Source organism: Balaenoptera ricei, chromosome 8 (assembly GCF_028023285.1).
Source record: "Balaenoptera ricei isolate mBalRic1 chromosome 8, mBalRic1.hap2, whole genome shotgun sequence".
NCBI lineage: Eukaryota > Metazoa > Chordata > Mammalia > Artiodactyla > Balaenopteridae > Balaenoptera > Balaenoptera ricei.
In genome coordinates, this window is record NC_082646.1 from 4104649 (window position 1) to 4129081 (window position 24433).

General features: G+C 43.6%; 1 protein-coding gene across 3 annotated transcripts in view; it reads left to right on the top strand.

Moving 5' to 3' along the window:
• Positions 1 to 1391: 1391 nt before the first annotated feature.
• The window catches only part of PRDM10 (PR/SET domain 10), an 85558-nt gene continuing 62516 nt past the window's right edge, over positions 1392 to 24433 (top strand). For 2 of the 3 annotated variants that reach the window (XM_059930036.1, XM_059930037.1), the window contains exon 1: positions 1393 to 1624. The gene's annotated coding sequence lies outside the window, so the exon portion shown is untranslated. Of the gene's footprint in view, positions 1625 to 24433 lie in introns of all 3 variants that reach the window. The other variant, XM_059930038.1, reaches the window with a different exon arrangement.

The window sequence follows — 24433 nt, forward strand, 5'->3', positions numbered from 1 at the left end:
CTGGCATTGTCTACTCGCAGCACCAAAAGAGAACATTCCAGTGACTCTCTTAACTAATATCATCTTTCCTAAGGCAACTGACTTTCATGTGTCTTTATATCCAGCTAAGAGTGAATAGCATCTCTTACTATAAATGTTAAGGTCTGCCTCATCAGACCCCAAGTGTGCTTTCAATTAAATTCAGCAAGTGTTTACTGACAGCCTGCACAGGAGTCTATGGTGGAACAAGGCATGGGTTAATCATCAAGTTGCTTACAAGGTAGTCAACAGTCCTGAAATTCCAAAAACAATGTTTTCCCAAAATTTCCCAAATTTTGTTTCCAGTTTTTAAAATAAACAGTAAAGAGGATATTGTTGAATGAATTTTACATCCTCCGCTAGCCCACCGCCCCGTGTTTTCTATTCTTAGGTCTTTTGCTTAGTGGTACTTTCTTGGTTAGCCAATAGTTCAGCAATTTTGTATATTTTATCGTCATTGACACTTTTATCCGTTTAAGATCTAGCGTGCTAAGTATTTTACACGGAAATCCCACTTAATCTTCAAAACAAAGTAGCAAGTTAGATGTCATGGACAGGATTACGGCTCCCTGAAGGTCCAAAGGCTCAAGGTCTCTTCAAGATCTAGTTGCCATTAGTGTTAGGGGCGGGGAACTACAGCTGGCGTCTTGCTGCAAAGCCCGAGCTCATTTCTCTGCACTGGGCTGCTGTGAGAAGGCAATTTTAAGGGATGGTACGATGTGGAAGCCTGAGGTTAAGAAAAGAGTGAGTTAAGCCCTTGGTTAACCAGGGTTGAATACCATCTTCATGTTTGTGAAAATCACTTCCTTTCAGCATGGTAAAGGGGAGAGGAGAGACGCAGTGCCGCACTCCGGGCTTCTGCCGGGCTGAGGTCAGACGCCGGGGCCGGCTCCCAGGCGCAGGGCTTCCGCGCGTGGCGTGGGCTCTGCTGGGCGCTCCGCAAGCCGGCCCGCTGCCGGGTCCCGAGCCGCCTCCAAGCCCACGCGCCCTCGGCCCGCCGCGTCCCGGGGCGCAGCTCTCAGGACGCAGGCCCTCGGGGCGCGTGCAGCACCCGACGAGCAGCTCCTCCTCCCCACCTTGGGCACCGAGGCTGGAAGGCTCCCCACCTGGGCCGCAGCCGCCAGTCCTTTCGAGCGGTCTTGACCCTGAAACCGAAGAGTCGGCTTCTCTGATTGGCTTAGAGCACAAACGCAGGCGAGCGGTGCCTGAGACCCGCTCTTTGATTGGACTTTAAACGAACAGCAGAGCACGAAATAAAGAGGCCTTCCGTCATTGGGCCACTGTGTGAATCTCCTTTTAGCTTCTCCGCTGACTGAACAAGCGTCTCAGGATCTTCGTCATGAGTCTTAAATCTGGGCCTGTCAGTTCGCCCCAGCGTTACTCCTCTCTAGGCGAGGCATGGAGTTTACAGAGTTCAACCAATCACATAACGCCGAGATCAGGTTGCCAGGCAGGTTATGCTAATGAGGCCCCGCCTTTTATGCAGCTCCCACTCTGCGGCGGGAAGAACCACCTGGAGGTGGCGGGGGGGGTTTGATTTCCATCACCCCTAGGGAGAGAGGATCGGGGACCCGCTGATCTTCCAGCTCCCCTCACCCAACATCGTGTAAGTACCTAAAGGATTAAGGGAACCGGATAAGCCAGCGTCCAGACTACCCCATCGACTGGGAGGGTGTTTCGTCTTTGCTTAGTCCCACCCAAAATGGCGCCAAGCTCTTTCCGCGTCTCAGAGCCCGGCCGGGGCCAACCGACCGCGGACCCGGGTTGGGGGGGGACTTGATGGTGGTGGTGGGGGAGAAATCCCGGCGGCACCGCCCGATGGTACAGTCCAGTCGGGGCTGGGACGAGGCACCTCACTCGGGGTGGGGGGTCAAACCATCTGCACCTTCCAAGGGGAAAGGGGCAAAATCCCTAAAGGAACCCCTGCTGGCGCTGCGTTCAGCCATGGCTCCGGCGCCTCTTCGCCCTGCCTTCCCTGCTCGCAGCCTCCCCCCTGCGACCCCCGAGCGGCTCGCACGCTCCGCCGGCCGCGCGCACCTCTCCTCCCCTGCCCGCGTTGGTTGGGCCGGGACGGCAGTTGGGCGCCCTGCGCGCTCCTGCGGCAGCGGTTGGGCGGGCGCTCGGGGTACGGCGGGCCGTCTTGGCCAGCGGGCGCGGGGGCGGCGGCAGGGCCCGGAGCTCGGGGACGGCGGGCTCCGTGGACTAGGCGCCCTGCTTTGTCTCGGGAGGCCGCGCCACCGTCCTGCCATTGATTGCTGGTTCCCCGTCCCTTACGCACAAGTTGGCGTCCCGGGACCCGGCGAGGCCCCGCTCGGAGGGCGTGGGGGTGGCCCGTGTGGGTCAGTCGTGGTGCACGGTGTCCGCTGTGGGCAGGGCGCAGGCCGAGGTCCAGTTGCGCTCGGGGTCGAGTGCAGAGGCGCGAGCCCGAGGCCTTTGGGGAGCGGGTTGGTGGTGCACGCTTGGCAGCCGAGGGTCAGCTTTCCTTAAGCACTTTAGCCCATGACCACGAATTAGGTCCTCCACTAAGTAAAGTGTACGCAGCGCTTTGGAATAGTGCGTGCGTACGTGCTTAGCCTTGCTTGGCGGATTGGTTGGGTTTCGATCCATTTTCAATCGATGTTTGTGTAGGTCTAAGCACAAAGCGGGCTGGTTTGGGGTCTGCAGTCGAGGGTTCGGCGTGTGAGGAGTCCCGCCCAGCGCGGCCCTGTGCCATCTGCGCCGAAGCCCGTTCAAATCTTGCCTGGCTAATCGTCCCCAAAAGTTCTTTGAACTCAAAAGCACTTAACGTTCATTAAAAACAAAATCACTCGTGACGCTTTGCGGCCTCTGCTTCAGACCCGCTCCTTTGTTTCTCTCTCCACCTTTTGCTGGAAGCTCTTTGAGGGCAGGAAGGTACATTGCGTGTTTTTGGTATCCTTCCCTCCACTCCACCCACAGCACCGCAGCTTGAGGAACTGTACTTATATGATGCTCTAGAATTGAAAAAGCAAAATTAAAAAAAAAAGAAAAATTGGTTGGGGCAAAGCCATGCTTCAAGCAGTGCTGATGCAATCTGATATGTTTACAAAGTGACTTCTGGGTTTACTTTTTAAATGAAGTGAAATTGACAAAGTGAACCGTTTTAAAGAGAACAATTTAGTAATAGATGCGCATTTTAAAATTTTGGAGCAAGACTTTTTTCCCACCTGTGTCTCTTCCTCATTTTATTCCTTGAGCACTCACTCTTGGCTCTGCTCTTTTGTTTTGCAAGGGCGCTAAACCGCTGTCTTTTTCTAAATAAGCCATTTTTAGTTTTCTAGTGTTTTGCGGCATGCTCCACCACGCGTTAATCTGTGCATAGTGTACTGTATATGTGAGCATGTATCGAGCATGATACATATCGAGCATGTATTACAGATAAGGCAAAGCCCACGTCTTCAAGGGCCCTCAGTGCTTTTCGATAAGAGATTATGATGGTATAAGGGATAGTGTTATCAATCCAGTGTAATCCTAAATTGGTTGGCACTGCCTCAATTGCCACTTGTCTGAATTTATTTTTTTCTTCTAGTTTTAACAGTAGTACATGATCATTGTAGAAGACAGAAAATATAGAACAGTATAAAAAGTAAAAATTAGCTGAAGTACAATTACCAGAGATAATTTCTACTGATATTTTGGTATGCTTCAAATCTTTTCTGTGTGTGCATATAAACATTTTTACAAACTTGGCACATGATATGTGGTTTTCACATCTAGGTTTTTTGTTTTTTTGTTTTTTTAACGTAAATAGGTACCTAATGATGTCACTGATGATTTTCCATTTTCAGTAGTTTTCCCCGTTACTTGAAGGGGGCATCGTGAAATCCTCTGCACTAAAGGAATTATGAAATTTGATTCATTCTGTTTTTCACAAGCAGAATTTATTGATTACTGTTTAAATTTATCATAGGTAACCTAATGGGATAGGTTTCTGAGTAACAAGCAGAACTGTTCCAAGAGTTGAGAAATACTGAACTGTAATTTTGGTTTCCTTAATAATTTTACATTTTAAGCACTGGTGAACACATGGTACTGCATAATTTCATTTGGTGCAAATGATAAACTGTTAAACACCCTGTCATTACAATGTTGGAATTGTTTAGCCAGAGTTTGTTTTAAAATAGAATGCTGATGTACTTTGACCTATTGCCACTAAAATACACAGTCTTCCCCCACCCACCTCTGTCCCAGAGAGTGTAGACACACCCTGTCCAACCTTTTGTGTGGTTTTCACAAGCAGAATTTATTGGTTAAACAATAAATTTATTGTTTAAATTTATCATAGGTGCTTTAATAGATTAGCAAATGAGCATTTGGTCTCTTGTCTAGAAGGAGCCGGTGAGTTAAGAAAAGGGAAGTGTTTTACTACAACCAAATCTTTGCAGAATGGTCCCACTGGATTCTCCAGCGGTACTGGGTAGGGGCAGGAAGGTGAGGGGGGAGCTTTTTCTGACTTTATTATGTTGGTCATTCTCTGTTGAAGCCTTCCTCTCCCTCTCTGGCCTTATACTGTTTACATGAATTACTGCTAAAGGGTGTCTGGCCTCCTTCCTTTTTGTATTCTCAAAGTTATAAGCCTAGTTCAGGACTTATGTGGACTTGGTGCCTTTCCAGTTTATTTCCTTGCAGCCCTACTGTGACACTGATATTTTACTATTAGTACTGAAACATTATTTCCACTCCCTTTCCAAAGTCCATCAGTGGCTTTGGGCTTCCCATTGCCTAGACCTGTGTAGATTTTAAATGTTCAGGTTGTGGAAAGCAGCTGAAAGTAGGTTCTTTTTGGATAACTTTGAAATATTTTAAAGAATTGGGGTTGAGGAAACGGAGAGGGAGGTGGGAGGCTATAGATTACACCAAGTCACAATTATAGCAAGACTAGTTAAAAATGTGATGAAAACACTCATTATAAAATTATAAAATCAGTAATGTGCAACGCTTTAAGAACTCCAAACATATAGATTGCTATTGGGAAAATAGTCTATTATTGTTTGTTATCCATTTCTTAGGTGAACTCATTTATTTCAGCATCAGAACATTGGAGCTAAATGCTCGCTTTTTTTATCCACATCCTTCACTCTCACGGTCTGGCTCTCATGGTCTGGCCTGTTTCCTGCTGTCCCTCAGATCTGTGCTGTCCGGTATGGTTACCAGTAGCCACATATGACAGTGAAGCCCTTGAAATATGGCTAGTGCTGTGAGTGTGAAATGCATGCCAGATTTTGAGATTTGGTATGAAAAAAATGAAATATTTCAATATCTAAAATATTGATTACACGTTGAAATGATACGTCGCATATCCCATGTTAAATAAAATCCATTACTGCAATTAATTTTGCCTGTTTCTACTTTTAACAAATGTGGCTGCTGGAAGATTTAAAATTATGTATATGGGTTGTATGCGTGGCTTGCCTGATTTGTTCACTGAACAGCTGCCTTAGGCTTAGTCTCATGGGGGGGAGTGCTCCCAAGCGGCAGTAAGTCATCATACAGTGTATTATCTTTTTGTTTCTATAGTTTCAGCCAATAGATACTGCTTATATGTAGATGTGTCTGATTTCTTTTAGTGCTTATGATAGCTCTCACAGAAGCATTATTATTCTTTTGAAGAATACCTTAATCTCAAAACCATTTCCAGGTAATTGAGTTAAGTGTTACTGAATAAATATATTCAATTAATCATTTGAACTTAAAATAATGAAATGACATGTTAAGCACATAATCCATTAAAAAAAAAGTTGAGCTAAGCATAATCAGCTGAATTTTCCCCAGCTTGGTCTGCCACTTACTCACTGATTTTTACAATATACTGTTTTTTCAGAGATTTAAGAAATATTTCTGGGAGAAACTTGAAATTGAAAAAACCAAGCTCATAATTTTTTTTTCTCCTGTGATTAAAGAAAAGGCCACAATAGTTTGCTTCTAAGTGTGGAACACTTTGGACCAGCTCATGGGACAACTATCCTTTTAAGCACAAAGAATCATAACCTACAGATAAAATCATATTCTTTTTATACCTATATTTGAAAACATTGACCGTTTTGCCCTTACGTACCTTTGTGGATGTGTTTCTTTTTACTACCCTGTATGGGGGTTTGATACGGTGTCAAATTTAACAGTATGGGCTCTGGGGGCAAAGGAACCTCGATTTAGAGCTCAGCTTTATTGGCTGGCTGTGATCTTGGGCCCATTAGTTAACTTCTGTAAGCCTTAGTTTCTTTATCAAATTATTAATCTAGTTTCTTAATAATTAATGGGGATAATAATAGTAGCAACCTCGAAGACTCCATGTGAGAATGTCTGTTATCACTGTCAGCAGTGGTATAAATGGCTCAGAAACTGTTTACTGATTTTGGATCTTCTGCTTCAGCCAAACCAGTCTTCTCACTGTCCCTACATTTCTGGGGTTTTCCTTCATGTTTTCACACCTTCATTTCTCAAATGGAATATTTGTTCCTTTCTGCCCACTTCTCCCTCCTTCCCCAGTTCTGCCCACCAAAATCCCATCCATCCTTCTAGAGCAGTGGTCAGTAAACTTTTTTTGGTAAAGAACCAGATAATAGGGACTTCCCTGGCGGTCCAGTGGTTAAGACTCAGCACTCCCAATGCAGGGGGCACGGGTTTGATCCCTGGTCAGGGAACTAAGATCCCTCATGCTGCACTTCAAGGCCCCTCCCCCCCGAAAAAAACCCCCCAAAAACAAAAAACAAACAAACCAAATAACCAGATAGTAAACATTTTCAGCTTTGTGGGCCAGATGGTCCCAGAAGCAACTACTCTCCGCCCCTGGTGTGAAAGCATGGCCATGTTCCAATTAAACTTTATTTATGGACCCTGAAATTTGAAGTAATATAATTTCCATGTGTCACAAAATATTCTTCTTTTGTCTTTTCAACCATTTAAAAATGTAAAACCATTCTTAGTTCACAGGCCATACAGACAAACAGGTGTGGGTCTGCCCTGTCCTGGAGCCAGGTGAAAGCCGAGGCGGGGAGGGAGGCGGAACAGCTTACCTGAAAGGGATCCCTGTCGTCTCTGAATGCCCTACAGGACTTTTGTACTGCTTTGTAATAATTGTAACATTTATTGAGTGCTTAATTAGTATCGCATAGCAACTATTTGTGTTTATTTCTTGCTTCCTAAACATATTGTAAATTCCTAGAAGCTTTGGATATTTTTTAGTCCCCTCATATAGAATGCAGTACAAAAGTGCCTTTTACTTATTGGGCTCTAAAATGTTTGGAGGAATAAAGGAGGGAATACAATTAACATAAGACATTAAAGTGAGCTCTGGAATTTTCCTCCCTTTTCTTCAAAATTCTTATTTTTGGATGCAAATCTCACCATTTTGTTGGCATTGCTTGAAGATTTTGAGGCCAATCCATTAGGGATTATTTTCAGTCTTGCCACAAACCATGATTATAGGCAACCTTATTATCATGTTCTTCTGATAGAGGAAAACTATAATCCTTTGCCTAATTATTGCTTTGTGTTTGACTGACTTTTTAAGTGTCCTTTCTGAGACACCTGTTTACATTGAATCCTTACTGTGAGACAGTGACAGAACGGTGTTGTAACTACTTTACAAATGAGAAAAAGGAGGCAGTTTAGTGAATGATGTGAGTGGCGGTAGCAGGGTGTCTGGGTCCTCAGTCCCAGGCAGTGGTATGTATCTTCATGAGATTTCAGCCTCTTACTCATCATTTATTCATCATCTCTTCTATTCTTTTTCTCTTGAAGTTGATGAATAGAAAGTATTCTGGGGAATTCCCTGGCGGTCCAGTGGTTAGGACTCGGTGCTCTCGCTGCCGAGGGCCTGGGTTCGATCCCTGATCGGGGAGCTAAGATCCCACAAGCCGTGCAGCACGGCCAAAAAAAAAAAAAAAAAAGTATTCTGGATTTCCAGTACTTCATAATTTGATAAATATAAGGACTAATAGATGTTTAGGACTTGTTTATGTGACACACAAGTTTTCTCAAGTATGTTAAACCCTCTGAAGTGAGATATGACATAACCACAAAACAATAATTCTAGAATTAAAACTAAATTATGGAGCAGTAATTGTGCTTTGATGAACTTTGTTTCATTTAAAAATTTTAAGAAAGTTGATATTCATATTTATATATACTTTTCCCAAACCTTAGGAATCTCATCAAAAAATTATATCTTTTTATACATCATTTAAAAATCATATCTTTTTTTCTGATTTGTGGTTTTTCAACAGTTATAAACTGTAGGAGAAATATTTTAATTCTAACACAATATGTATAAGACCTTTCCAGAAAAAATTCTGAAACTTTATTGAGTGAGTCCAAATAAACTCTAAACACTGGTTTGAGGATTGGAAGGTTTAATATCGTAAGGCATTGATTCTTTGGAAACTGACTTATGGATTTAATGTAGTCCCAGCAAATTGAAAAAAACTAGACAAGCTGATGAAATTTTTGCCAAGGCCCAAGAAAAGGCAAGACACTCTTGAAAAAGAAAAAGAAGTTGGAAACACTTCTGTTCCAGAGATCAAGAAGAGCTAAATAATTAAGACAGTGTGATCCTGGCACCGGGATAGAGCAGTAGACCAACTGAACACCCCAAGGAGACCGGAAACAGTCTCACACACATTCAGACACTTGATTTATGACCCAGGAAGCATGGCAAATAAAAGGCCAAACAGTACAACTTTTAGAAGTTGACATAGGAGAATATGTTCATGACCTCAGTCTCAAAAAGGGTTTTTTTTTTTTTAAGATGTTTTTTATTTAAAATGTTACCTGCACTAACGGAAAAATGGGCAAAAGTCTAGAACAGGCACTTCAGAGAAGGAGAAATCCAGATGTCTAATAAACATATGAGAAGGTGTTCAACCTTGTTAATAATCAAGGAAATGCAAATTACGCCATAGTGCCATGTTACTTTGAGCCTAAATTCAAGTTGGCAAACGTGTACCTGACTTAAAGTCGGCAATACCAAGTCCCAAAGCTTTTGAGCAATAGGACAGTCATACGTGGCTGGTAGGAATAGAAACTGGTATGACTACTTAGGAAAACCGTTTGGCATTACCTAGAAAGTCAAAGACATGCAGACACCAAAGCCCAGCGATTCCACTGTTAGAGAAGTTGATACACATGAGAGAACCAGGAAGAATATTTGGGGTAATTAATTTTCCTGGTATGAGTTGATTCAGTTCATATTTGAGGGCTGCTATGTTCTATACACAGGTAGCTTTATTTTGGCACAAGGGTAAATAAATTATATTTTTTCCCCCTCTCTGCTGGGTATTTTTAATAATATCTAGTGTGTTCTTCATTTCCTAAAACAATGCTGGGCACAGAATAGGCATATAATAAATACTGTTGTGTTTTAAAAAATTATCATTTCAATTTTTATAGTGGGTACCCTTCACTAAAGCTTTGTAGTTACCTTAACTCTGGCTATTGACTAATTTGCTCAATTAAATCTGTTTGCGGGTTTGGTAAATTACAACCTCTCCTGGTTCCTTTGAGATCCACCCTGGCCTACTGATTGCATCATCTGGTGGGAGTCCGAGGAGACAGCACAGTGGAGCCATGCTTGGGTTCTGGCAGCTTTGCTGGGAGGAAAGCTGTGCAGCAGAGAAGGGGAAAGATGTCTAAGCTCTGTAGTGAAAGGGATCTGGGTTCAAATCCCACTTACCAGCGCTATGGCCTTGGACAAGTAGTAATTTTTGGTTGTTGTGAGGATTAAGTGAAATTGAGTATTTAATAAGCCACAATGCCTGGCTTATGATGGGAACTCAGTAAATGGCAATAACCATAATTATTACTATGCCAGTAGTTGTTTGCTTAAGTAACATTGAATTTCCACAGTATGTGTTTTCAATCAGTTGAACTATGAATATGCTGATTTTTAAAATAAAGAGCTGCATCTGTTAGGGGATTCTAATTTTGTGGTCTTGGACTTACCTGGTGGCGCAGTGGTTAAGAATCCGCCTGCCAATGCAGGGCACATGGGTTTGATCCCTGGTCCGGGAAGATCCCACATGCCGCGGAGCAGCTAAGCCCATGCACCACAACTACTGAGCCTGCGCTCTAGAGCCCGCGAGCCACAACTACTGAGCCCGTGTGCCACAACTGCTGAAGCTCACACGCCTAGAGCCTGTGCTCCGCAACAAGAGAAGCCACCGCAATGAGAAGCCCGCGCACCGCAAGGAAGAGCAGCCCCCGCTTGCTGCAACTAGAGAAAGCCCGCACAGCAACAAAGACCCAATGCAGCCAAATATAAATAAATAAAAAAACAAAAAACCCCTGATTTTGTGGTTTTAACTCATTTGACGTGTAGCTTATATCTGAAGGAAGTGGTCTGGTAAGTGTTTGCAAAGAGTAGATACAGCTGAGCTTTCTAAACAGGAATGGGATGTCTTTCTTTATGGGAGAAAGTGCTGATCACATAGTTTTAAAATTCTATCCGTTTAAAGTTGAAATACACATGTTATCTAGTGAAATACATTAGTTGTGAGAACCCTTGCCTACAGTTAAGACATATTTATTCCCCAATGAATTGTTTAACAATGAAAATGTATTAAATTGTGTTTTACTTGGAAAGAGGACTTTTCTGGATAAGGTACCTTCATGATCTAATACTAAGCATCATGAGTTAAATAGTTACTAACATTTGGAATACACTCTATACCATTGTAGTATACTGTAACAAACATCCCACTCTGTCTTAACAGTGAGCCTGAGTTAGGTAAATCAGGTGTTATTATTCCAGTTGTCAAGATAAAGAACTTTTACTTGTCTCACATCCAGTATTTTCCCACTACTATGTACTGAGAAAACACTTTAAGAAACGTCCTGGGGGCTTCCCTGGTGGCACAGTGGTTGAGAATCCGCCTGCCAATGCAGGGGACACGGGTTCGAGCCCTGGTCTGGGAAGATCCCACATGCCATGGAGCAACTAAGCCCGTGAGCCACAACTACTGAGCCCATGTGCCACAACTACGGAAGCCCACGCGCCTACAGCCTGTGCTCCACAACGAGAGAAGCCACTGCAATGAGAAGCCCGCGCACTGCAACGAAGAGTAGCCCCCTCCGCAACTAGAGAAAGCCCATGCGCAGCAACGAACACCCAACACAGCCAAAAGTAAATAAATAAAATAAATAAATTTATTAAAAAAAAAACAAAAAACGTCCTGGCTTGTAGAAGACACCTCTGAATACCAGGCCAGTGGTGGATGCTGGCTTTTTATAGTAGTTTTTTTAAGATGGACGAGGTTGAAATTAGATTATAATGTTAATTATATGCCATTAATATAGAGTTTTTATGAAGGCAATAACTGCCTCACTATGTCATCTGTCTGGGCTCACCATCTTGTTAATTAAATGCTTATTTTTGACCATTCTGTGTTTCATATCTAACTTTGCAAACAAGGGGCTGAGGTTGAGGAATGAGAATTTGAAAATGAACAGAAGATGAGGCCCATATTACCTGTTCACAGGGGGACTGAATTGGATACAAAGGGAAGTACTTCAAACCAGTGTCAGTTTGCTTCTTAGTCCTGGGGCAGAGCCATGGTCCAGTGTGTTTGAACAAAAGGCTGTGCCTGTTTCAGGAGTTGAGGTAGAGTGAACGAGTAGCTACACTGTCTTCTCTTGTATTATATCCAAAATGTTAAATTATGAAAATTGTGCCCTAGAATAATTTCTTCTAAGCAATTTTAATATTCTTTTTTTTCCGGTTAAAACATTTTAAAGTGTTTGAATTTATTGAGGAAACAGCTTAGTACTTGAGATTATGCCTCTTAACATTATCTAGTATTTTATCCTAACCTGGATTTGTGATTGTCGAGTCACAGTTACCACCCAGAACCCTCTGTAAGAAAGGCTTTCAGGGCCCCAGAAGACCCACCTGCAACTCTCCTATTTAGTTACTGCAACTGCTGATTCAACAAAGAGCTTGCGATATGTGGACCAGATAGCTTTCTGTGTATAGGTGCGCCCGGGCCAGAGATTGTATTTGTACCCTTGCCAGTTCTCTTGCGAATAAATGCTACTGTTGAGAAAGGGAGCTGGAAGGATTGTGCTCAGAGCTATGCCAACCATTATCCGTAGTCAGAAAGCATGGATGCTCGATATTATTTGATGAGTCATTTGTATTAATCTTTCTTTCAGTCTTCAGATGTTCCCCATAAATCCATATTTGCATACAAAGCTTATTTCCAATATTCCCGGTAAGTGCACGGAATGGATTTGCTTGTTATCATGTGGTGAAGGGAAGCTGGAAAATCAAATGTGCATGAGAGTAATCTGCTTGGCAAGGAAGACCTCCTGAACTAACAACCACACAGCCTTTTCCGAATTCTAAGACATTCACACCACAAACGTATTAGAGAAGCTGCTAAGTTGCATATTTTGAAGAAAGGTGTAAGGATTCTTGCTAAATGTTTGCTTAGTAACAAAAAAAATCTCTTTTTTAGAAGGTGACTTTGAGCACTAAAGGTCTATGAATAGCTATTAATATCATGAAGTTGGAATAAGAATTCAGAGCTCTAATCTTTGCCCAGTGCTTCCAGAAGGCAGTTCTTGGCCTCAGTATAATCAGTCCTTCATGTTACTTCTAGAATGATCTTCCAAAAGGTGTTATTGCCATGATAAAATATTTTTCTTCCCTTGCTGTGCAAGAGTTAGCCAGATCTGGTTGACTTCAGAATCATCTGGAGAGGTTTATAAACAAAGCTTCCTGGTCTTCCCTTCTACCTTTGCGATTGAGAGAATCCAGAATTTCAGGGGTGAGACTCTGGAACTTGTCTTTTTGCCTAGGTCCTTAGGTGAATCTGATAAAACCAGTGTATAAACTTCGGGAATTGTAATTCTTCAACTTGAAGTCTTTTGCGGGTCCGTCCTAACTATGGTTTGAGGCTTTTCTCTCTTATACTTACAGTCCCTGAGCATATCCTCAACTTCTCTTGCCTCTGGAACTTTCTCAAGCTGCTCTCATCAGAAATGCCCTTACGATTGCTCCAGTAGCAAGTATTATTCTCTCTCTTTCTCTCTGTATCTATCTCCCTATATAGAAAGGTTCTGATGTTTATTGCCAATTTGTTTCCTAGAAGGTTTGCATTGATTTAAATGCCCATCTTTTTTTCTTAAAAAAAACCCAACAGCTTAATTGAGATATAATTCACGTACCATACAATTCACTCAGGTAAAGCATACAATTCAGTGGCTTTAGCCTAATCACAGTTATACAACTATCACCACAATCCATTTTAAAATATTTTCGTAATTCCATAAGGAACTCCACCTCTTAGCCATCACCCCTTAATTCCTCATTTCATCCCAACCCCTGGGCAACCACTTATCCACTTTCTATCTCTGTTGATTTGTCTTTTCTGCATATTTCATATAAATGGAATCATTCAATGTATGGTCCTTTGTGACCAGCTTCTTTCACTTAACAGAGTTTTAAAGGTTCATTCTTATTGTAGCATGTATCCGTATTTCATTTCTTTTTTTTTTTTTTTTTTTTGCTGAGTAATATTCTATTATATGAATGTACCATATTTTATCTCTCTGTTCCTCAGTTGATGAATGTTTAGGTTGTTTCCACTTTACGGCTATTATGAATAATGCTGCTATGAATGTTCGTGTCCAAGTTTTTATGTGGACTTATGTTTTTATTTCCCTTGGGTTTATTATATCTTGGTGACAAATCTCTGGGTCATTTGGTAACTCTACGTTTAGCCTTTAGAAATTGCCAGACTGTTTTCCATAGTGGCTGCAGCATTTTACATTCTTACCCAGCAGTATATGAGGGTTCCAGTTTTTCTGCTTACTCACCAACACTTGCTATTATCTGTTGCTATCTCAGAATTTTGAATGAAATTGAGAAGATTAAAGTATACTACAAAACTGAGCATAAAAGAAACTAGGATATCATTAAAAAAGGCAACTTTGTGTAGTTAGTGGGCATAAAAGATGTTGCCAGTGTTAAAGATACAGATTAATATTTTGCTGAAGTTGAGGGTACATAAGCTATGTTCAACTATAATTCTGAAGCTCCATATACTATAGATTTTCTTAGTCGGAAAAACCTTTCCTGTTAGTGGAGAGTTTACAGTCTGTATGATTTGAATTTCAAGAATGTTCCGCTTACACAACAGCAGGTGAAGAGCCAGAGGTGCTTAACCCTAGGAATGAACATGCATTGTTAAGGTGTATTAATAATTAGTATCAGTAACCAGGACAACCACAACCATGAACGTCTGCTAGTGTTTCCCAAGTGCTGGGTATGGTGTTTTGTTTCACTGATTTCATGGTTTCACATTATTATTTCATAGTTCTACCTTAGCAAGTGGCTCTCTCGTTGTTGTTCCTGTTCTATAGATGAGGGAGTTAAGGCTTGGGAAGTGAGGTGACTTGTCTCTGGTCATGTAGTGAGTGGATGGTGGCTGAAGAGCGTGAACCCAGGCCATCTGACTCTGGAGCTCGGTTCATGCCGCCATGCTAGAGATGGGGGAAGGGGACGTGGGGTTGTAGTAGGCTAGCGGAGGGTCCTGGTAAGGCACCAGGAATTGTGTAAGGACTGACCATGGCTCTACATGAGGGAAGACTGTCCAGGTGTGATTTCCGACAGTTCTGATGGTCACCCCTGAACCTCTGTCCATCCTGTCAACTAAAGCAGGTTGGAGGCCCCAGGGGAGGGGAGAGATGTACATTCTAGTCCCTAAACTGCCCTACCACCAGCCTTGGCTGTGCTACCTTGAGCCTGGGTTTATCCACTGTGAGGTTGGCTCCTCTTAATATCTGACCTACTGTGACAGTGCTGTCATGGGCATGACACAGGTCATGGATACAGAAACTTCAGAAATTCTACAGTCAGACGTCAAGATCTATTCCTTGGGTTGTAATAAGTGGACTTCTCAGAGAATTTCTTTTAATACCATATTTGGCCCAGTATACTCTGTGTTTATAAGGACTGATTTTGATTTGGGGAGCAGCTGAGTTCCATGCACCTTTGCAGTCTTATAGTCGGCGTGGGTTCAAGTTCCCTCAGAATATTCGGATTCGCTAGTTTATGGTACTAGATAATGTCTTGAGGAATGTGCTTTTTCCCCCTCCATGTTTTTTTCTTTCCAGCTCATTAAAGTTCAGTTATAAACATTGATATCATACATATACTTAATTTCTTAACTGTGGAAGTAGTTGTGCACCATCATTTTGATGCTGACACATTTTTTAATTTATGGGCATTCATCCTAAGAGTGTTTTTGTTAAGAAAGCGGTTCCCTCCTAAGGCAGAAGACTGGACCATGCGTTCATCCCAGAAGCAGTTGTTGACCCTCTGCTGTTGGCCGGGTTCCAGGTGCTGAGGGCCCTGCGTTGTCCCACTGGGCGAGGGCGCTCTTGTGCAGCTGCGTTCCCCCGTGGTGGGTGGCAGGGGACACAGACGCACAAAATGCGTGCATCACTTAATTGATGGTACATGCTTTGCAGAGCGTGAAAGGAGAGCAACGTGGGGACGGGGAGCAGGAAAGGCCTGCTGAGGAGGTGACACTGACCCTGAAACCTGAATGGGGAGGAGGAGGTGGCCATCGGAAATGCTGGCCGGAGCATCCAGGTGGAGCCACTGCAAAAGCCCTGAAGGCTGGCCTCAGCCCTGGGAGTGTGTAAAGCTAGAAGGAGGAGAGGTCTGCCAGCGCAGCCTTTAGAGGTCGGGCCAGCAAGTGAGCTCGCGAAGGAGGTGCCATAGAGGTGGGAGAAAACCAGGACAGTTTAGTGTTAGGAGGTGGAGAGAAGAGCTCAAGGAGGGTGTGAATGTTCCAGAGGTCAAGGGAGCTGAGAACCTGGAGGGAACCTGGGGTTTGGCTGTAGACTTTTAAAAGGTGCAGCCTTGCGGCGGGGCAGGGTGGTGTGTTGGCAAGGGTGGAAACCCAACTGGGGAGGGAATGTGGGGCGAGGAAGTGGAGGTGGACCAGACAGCTCTTTATTGTGTGTGAGAACAGCAGAGGGAAGTAGGTGAGCAGGGAGATGGGCCCAAGGGAAAGGTTTTTTTTACTGTAAACATTTTATTGAAATATAACACGTTTAGAAAAGCGCACAGTAAAGATAGGAGATCCTGTGCGCATTTGCTGATGTGAGCGTCCGGTAGGGAGGGAGCGGTGACGCTGCAGGGGGGTGGGTGTGGGGACGCGGGCGCAGCGGTGCAGCCCCTGAGGGGACCTGACAGACAGGCTGCCGAGTAGCCCGGGTGGAGAGCCCTGGGCTTGGGTCAGACTGGGGACGTTTCCTCCACTGCAGTGTATGAAGAAGGAATATTTGATTTCAAAATTGGGAGAATCACATTTTAATAACAACACAATATTTTTAGATACTGCCTATATTCCGAAGCTTTCTCATTGCTTTTCTGCTCCTTGATAAAGCAATGACCTCTTTAGTGATTCTGGGTGTATCTTGATTATACTTTGTCATATCAGCTGTGTCATATGACAGTTTTTTCTTACCAGGGTCCACCATTACTGGTGTCCACAAGTTCTCAGATTTTGATAAACACAGTCACAAGGTCAAAGGGGAAATGTTTTCACAGTCTCATACCCCTGGGATTGCCCTCAGTTTCCTACCAAGGCAGCCAGTTCTGAACGGTCAGACCCAGGAGAGAGGGGATGCTTATTGAAACGTGCCTGGATTTCTGCACCTGCTTTTCCCCTCGGAGCATTTTCTGATTCCCAGGAGGCTGGGAAGCTGGTTGGAAAGGGCTACTAAGAGACAAGAGAAGCAGGTAGTGCTTTAGGCTACTTTGTGGGGCTGGAGAGATAAGACATTCCAGGTGAAGGGCTGCGAAGGCTATCAGAACAGAGGGGCCAGCGTCCCAGAGGCCAGGAGGCAGCCTGAAGCCCGGCTCTGGTTTTCTCCTCAAGCTGTTTGTTGACCTGGCTGTGCTGGCCAGGAGGCTAACAAGTCACGCCAAAAGCAGCTGAACAGCAGAGTGGGATTCTGGTAGTTTCACTTTGCTGGGAAGAAAAATATTGGAATTCCGGGCCCACCAAGGAAGAGGCTCCCTAGGAAACACCTACCTAGAAATTTCCGTTGCCACTCCCGGGAGGTCCAACCTAGGAGCAGACTCTGTCTTACAGGCCTGCAGAAACTGCCGAGCAGCCTGGAGTCAGCTTGGTGGGGTGGAGGGCCCTTCTGCAGCCTGCCGGAGGATGGGCAGAGGCTGGAGGCCGCTGGAGGCAGATCGCCTCTCCCAAAGGTGCCACAAGGCTTCCAGACGCTGGTGGCTTTCTGTTCCTTGATCCACATGCATTTACTTTGTGAACATCCCTCAGGTCGGACACTAATGATCTGTGTGCTTCTCTGTAGGCCTGTGATACACCGCGGTTTGAGGTTTCCACCGGAAATCTTGTAAGAGCAGAATGGAAGACTCCTGATAGAGTCCTCTTTGGAATTGCCTTCGCATTTTACCAGCCAACCAGTGATTCTTTGTAAAAAGGAAAAGGCAAACATCAAGGTCTATCATTCTTTAGAACTCCCACTGAGTGCTGGCTCCTTTTGAATTCTCAAAGATATTAATGTAGAATTGTTAGGCTAAGACCCCCAGCATGTCCTTAGCCTAGGTTTTTCTTTTCTTTGAGTGAATGGTAAGAGTTCTTTTGAATGACTTGATGGGGTTCGAATGCATTGCTGACAAACTATTAAATGGGATGGGAGGATCAATCTTTGTTTTTTTTTTGGTGCATGAAAAGTTCTTATCTGAACTAGGAAAATAAAGCCCGTGTTTCTTGGGTTGACACAAAGAAAGATTTGCTTGCATGCCTCTTTTGAGGCATGAAGAAAGGAGTGCCACAGCCCTGACTGGAAAAAATAACCTTCTTTCAAAGAAGAGAACCCTTAGTTGATAGTCTCTGAAGCCCTTTGTGTGCACAAGAAAAGTAGGAGGAATCATTGCCTAATGTGGAGATTTCTGTGGGAGAAGTGGAAGGCAAAGGGACACAAATGGAGAGGCAGAGATGGCCTAGGTGACCCTCACAGACCTGTTTGACACACCTCATTCCCCGCTTGCTGTTGTCATCCTGTGTTTTCTACTCTGTGTTTTTTTTTAAACCTTAGTTCAGCTCTCTTCCGGTTACACAGTGTTGTCCTTGTTTATGGCCAGAAACAAATTAGGAAAAGTTACTTAGGATATACTCTACAATAGTTTTTATTTTAGTTTAATTTAATTTAATTTATTTATTTTTATGTTTTGGCTGCGCCGTGCGGCTTGCGGGATCTTCGTTCCCTGACTAAGGATTGAACCCGGGCCCCGGCAGTGACAGCACCAAGCCCTACCCTCTAGACCGCCAGGGAGGTCCCTCTACAATAGTTTTTAGACTGTAACAGATAGTTCAGTCTCATAATATTAAAAGTGCAGCTTACTCCGACACTTATCTGCCATTGTCCCCTGCTCACGACCCAGTTTCTGAAGGTTTTTTCTGGAGTTTTTTCCCCAGTGGCATAAAATTTTATCTGGAGTTTTTCTGCAGTCTTGTGCATTTCACTATTTTCTTCATTGCCAACATTTATAACAAATGTGAAATGTGAATGGCATCGGTAGAAATACCTGGAGGACCCCATTATGATCACTTCTTCATCCTTTATCTTTACCCTTAGACCTCTCTGCTTATACGGAAATATTCCAAATCCATAACTGCTTAATTAAGAACCCCTTTTTTATTTGGAACCTAGTCAAAAGTTTATTATTATAATTTTAACAATTTGTTGAAAGCCTTTCTGAAAGCCTTGTTCCCTGATTATTTATTTTCTTAGAAGCTTTAAGTTCCTTAGGTATACTTCCCTTCACTGGAATTGTGCTTATTTTATTTCCTCGTGGAATTAAAAAATGATATTTTAGTCCTACTACTCCGCCCTCACTTGTAGGTTTCCAGGAGCTCTTTAGCTGGGGTCATAGTAGCCCCTTAAGATGGAATTGGGCTCCGACAAACGGAGGGACCTCAGGCCGACCAGACCCAGGACTGTGGGTGAGTCATCACCCTGTCTGTGGTCACTTCGTCCTTTGTGAACTGTAGGCCGGTCCTGCGCTAGCCCTCCCACTGGCCCCCGGCTGGGGTGAAGCTTGAATGAACAGTGTCTGCCGGGGCGTGGGGCACCTTGCTGGGCAAGGAGAGGGTGTTGCTGATAGTTTTCACTTCTCATTTTCATTTTTTCTCAGTGGAAATACTAATTTGTTGTGAATTTTTAAAATTGAGAAACTATGGGATGGATTCTTTGGGCTTCCCCTTTTCAGCAAGAATGGGGAATTTGTGTTGAAATCTGTATACGTTTGTTATTTGTCCATTGTTACTTCCTCTACCAGTTCCCGTTCACCATTTAGAACCAAGTTCAGCTTTTTTTCCCTTCTGAGTTCCAAAACTGTTTCTTCCAGAAATCAATGAAATGTAAAATCTCAGCTTGCCATTCTAAATGAGTGAACATTGTGGAAGCCTTTTTTTCCACATTTAATTAATTAATTAATTAACTGAAGTATGGTTGATTTACAATGTTGTATTAGTTTCTGGTGTACAGCAAAGTGATTCAATCATGCATATATGTATCTAGTCTTTTTCATATTTTTTCCATTATAGGTTATTATAAGATATTGAATATGGTTCCCTGTGCTATACAGTAGGACCTTGTTGTTTAGCCATTCTCTGTATAATAGTTTGCATCTGCTAATCCCAAACTCCCACTCCATCCCTTTCCCACGCCCCTCCCCCTTGGTAACCACAAGTCTGTTCTCTAGTCCATGAGTCTGCTTCTGCTTCGTAGATAAGTTCATTTGTGTCATATTTTAGATTCCACATATAAGTGATATCATATGGTATTTGTCTTTCTCTGTCTGACTTACTTCACTTAGTATGATCATCTCTAGGTCCATCCATGTTGCTGCAAATGGCATTATTTCAGTTCTTTTTTTATGGCTGAGTAATATTCCATTGTCTATATGTACCACATCTTCTTTATCCATTCATCTGTCGATGGGCACTTAGATATAGTAGAAGCCCTTTATTTCCAGTCTGCTTGGTCTGATTTGACAGCTCTCACGTTTACTGTAGCACCTCAGTCGTGTAGTGGTGATCAGCTGTGCAGAGCAGAGCGCTTGTTGTGATTCTGTCCTGTTATGTCTTCTGAATCATGAGGATACGGGTTTAAACAACTTTGTCGGCTGTCGTGACATTAAATCAGCTGAAGGGGTTGATGAGTGATACTTCTCAGACTGGTGCTGGCGCACGGTGGCACATCCTGTCCTGAGCTTGGCCTTTGAGTACTGTCTTCCCTCGGGCATACCATGGCCACAGTGCCAGAGCCAGAGCGCTGAGCTGGATGATAGCTTCTGTAAAACGGAAGCTGCCCGAGACGAGTGGTTCCCAGAGTACCCTCCCCCCAAACAGTAGTGTTCTAGAGCTAGACCAAGGTGTTTTTTCATTTAAATAAAAATAAAGGATAGAATTTTCTTTATTTTGAGTTTCTGTCCCATGAAATTTCATTAACTCTTTGTTGCTATTACTGCCAATCGCCTAAGTCAGCACTAGGAGGTGACAAATGAACAAGTAGCAAAAAAAGTTAGTGGAAAACTTGGGAATACCTAGTCTTGCTTAATCTGATAGTTTAAAAAAATTATAAAATGAGCTTGGATGTGATTTTTATATAGCTCATATAATGGAGCCATTTATGCTGGAATCTTAACACAGGTCAAGTAATCTTAGTTTACGGAACGAGAAGCAGGGTGGAATGGTGGCCACCACGTGGGCCCGGTAGCCACAGGCCTGGGCTTCTGGGCATCACAGCTCTGCCACATGATAGCTCTTACCAGCTCTGTTACCCTGGGCAAATCACTTAATCTCTCTCTTTCTCTGTCCCTCACCTATAAAGTAGAGACAATAATGTACCAGCTTCATGGGTTATTGTGAAGATTAAATGAATCAATACACGTAAAGTACTTAGAACATGCCTGGCACATAGTAAGTGCTATACAAATGTTAGCTAATATTGTTTTGTGACGTAAAAAAATATATATGTTAATATTTCATGGTGCTTGGCAAAGAACACTGTGGTCCTGTCTTGTGAACATATTTGAGAACCATGGGCCTGGAATTTCTCTTCTAGTTCTGCAGTTCTGTTATTCTGTGTCACAGAATTGGATTCCCCATAATCTTTCTTTTCCCTTTTTATGTTAGTGCTTTAATGAACATGTTTGGTTTTTTTTCCCCCCCTCTCTACATAGAGTGAAATCACTCTTACCAAGTGGAATCTAATCTTAAATATGACTTCAGAAGGTGTCCTTTCTGTTTCTTGACATAAAGGTGTTTTTGTATCGTGTACATTAGTTACGGTTGTTTCCTACTATTACACAGCTAATATCCTTCAGTTCTTTATCCTACAGGTGAGAACACTGAAGCGTAGAGAGAGTAAACCAATTGTCAAAAGCTAAGCGTGGCAGGTCCGTGATTTTAAGCCAGGCTGTCTGAATCCCAGGCCTGCTCTCATATAAGTACGGCAAATCCAAGCTGCGATTCCAGTGGCTGCGTTCCTATTCCAGTGGAACTAACCTAAAGCAAGCTCAAGCAGCATTCCTTTAAATGGAGATGGATTTCTATGTGAGTATTCCTGAAGGATGCTCTTTTTATACTTGGGTCAGCAAAAGTCACCAGATAGCTGTACCTGTTCATTCCAAGAAAGGTGAAAGGAGAAGCAAACAAAAACAAGCAATTGCTTGTACATCAGGCCAGAGAGCCTCTGGGCCCAGCCATTGCCTGTTTGCCCCGGGAGAACCTTCCTGTCTGTGCACACTGCTGCCCTAGGCCTGAGGGGAGGCGGCTGGCCGGCCTCCTGGCCTTGGTGTCTGTTTCCCTGTCCAGCCTTCTCACGTGTCCTGAGGTCTCCCCACTGCTGGCCGCGCTGGGCTGGCTGCTGAGTTTCTGCACTGCGGGGACGGTTGTTGCAGGCTGGGCAGCAGGAGCTCAGGGAGAGAACAAGAAGGAAATCTGCCTCCTCACCCCCGCTCTGCTGGCTGGTCCCCTTCTGTTCTGAGCTCACCCACAGCTCCCTCCCTAGATTGCGAATCCACCTCCTCCACTTTCTTTCTCACAGTTTTTATATTCATTTTGCAAGTCTATCAGCCTCCCTCTAACTTCTTTCTATGGCGTGTGTCGTGTAGGATTTCAGGGAAGGAGTTAGCAGTCTCTGCTGGTTAGTTTGTAATGAGCCAGAAAAGTTGATTTGCAAGTGTACTGTCTAGATTGTGGCACACTTCTTTCCATGTGAAGAATGATGCATCTGGAAGGCACCTCACCAGTGCAGAATCCTCTGTTGCATTCTTAGTGTTTCTGAGGTTCAACAATGTGCCATAATCCCGGGGAATTTAACAACTATCTATAACAACGTTTTAAAGTGAAATTGTATTTATAGTTCATCCTGTCATCCTGGGTGCACATCTACCTTTGAAGGTGGATCTGGGCCTCTTCTTCCACCTCTTCGTGCAGGTGATGAAACGGGAGCTTCTCGACTCCAAGTCCTGAGTGGTTCTGGAGAATTGGCTTCTTTCAGCCCAAAAGGGCGGGTGATGGTGGGAACCGGGCTGGTGGATGTTGAGGGGATATGGCTCTGGGGTGGGAACTACGAGGAGGGCAGGCGGGCGATGTGGAGGCTGGATCACTGGGCCACTCCGTCGTCTGGCTCCGGGCCAGCCTTATTAGTGCAGCGGCTGGAAAGGCAGGCATTTCTCTTTCCTTCTTTCTCCCCCTCACGTTTCCTCACTGTCCTTCTTACCACGCAGGCATCCCCGGTGAGCTGGGAAGCCAGCTGCCCATCCCTCCCACTAGATTGTGAGCTCCGTGGGAGCAGAGCTCTTGCTCAACCTTTTATGCTCGATGTTCACAAAGCATGAAAAGAATTGCTACCATTTCTCGAATGTTCGTCATTATGCTACATGATCCCAAATGCTATCATGTTGTCTTGAATCTAAGATGTCAGTGGTAAGAAACAACAATTATTTTATGTATCATTACAAAAGGAAAAAGCCTTGCCAATTCAACTCTGATTCAAGTGCTTTTTGGTACTTAGAATTTTTATTAGATACTTGTTGAAAGAGCTCTTTTAGAGTTATTTAGGCATAGATTTTTATCACATCACTCGTGCATACATAAAAGGGAAAACATAAGTGAAATAAATTGTTTAAGATATTCCTAAAATGTTGTCGCTTTCAGAGGCTGACTCTTCAGAATCACTTTTGGCTCAGGGTCATCGATGTCCCTGTGCCATCAAGAGTGCTGGTGACACAGCATTTCTGAAAAGAGGGCGCACTGCTGTCACCAGGAATCTCCTCCAAACAGCTTGTACCCATTCTGGGAGTTCTGATCGCGGTGTTTTTTTATTCCGCCTGTGGCAGGCCTGTCTTTCCACGTATCTCAGTAATAACATTGCACAAAGCAGCATCATTCACGACGCTGTCTCTTATACCCAAGTCCCATAGGTTTGTTGGGCAAGGTCATTTTTCCAGTGATGGATATTTGCTTCCCTAATCAAATTTGTGCCCAGCTGCTGTTCCCATGGCTTTCAGTTTCAATGCCAAATTACAGTGTCATCCTTCTGCATTTAAAATGGCAGTTACACTCAGGGCGTCTAGTGCTGACAGCACACGTGACTCGGTGGAGCGAGGACAGAACTCATGAAGGGCCGTGAGCAAGGTCACACACGAGCAGGCAGTGCATTCGCAGCCTCCCTGCCACCTGGGTGAGGGCGACTGTGGGACCCCAGTGTGGTAAAATAGACCCCTCATTCAGAAATGTTAACAGGTGGGAAAAAGTGCATTAGAGACTTGATGAAATGCAGACTGTTAAGTCTTAACAACAGCCATGCCGGGCAGATAATTTGGATTTTCCAACAAGGAGACTGAGAATCAGTCTGTGACTTTACTAACATCACACCTAGTAAGTCCGTGGTAGATTTGGGGGCGTAGAACCCAGATTTGTCTGATGCTAAAGCTCCTACTTTCAATTATATAACACTAGTCATTCATTCATTCGTATATATATATATTATATATGTATATATATAGGACCTAGAACAGTATCTGGCACATTTAATAAATATTTGTTGTTAATAAGTATTTAATAAATATTTGTTGAATAAAATCATTAGAGAGGATAGAAATGCTTCTCCTCCTGGAAGTGCAGTCTCTAACATTTTAGACAGTGGGTGAGAGAAGGAAGGTAGGTGGCCATTTTCTAGACAAGGTACAGCTTGTGGATCTCGGGTTCTTTCAGGTCAAGAAGAGGAGTGGAGGAAGTCTGTCCCTAGCTCACAGAGCCTGTCAGCACTTGCCTGTTGGACAGCGCTAAGGTAGTTCCTGGAATCATCCTTCCGCCTCGCCTATGAATCAAGATCA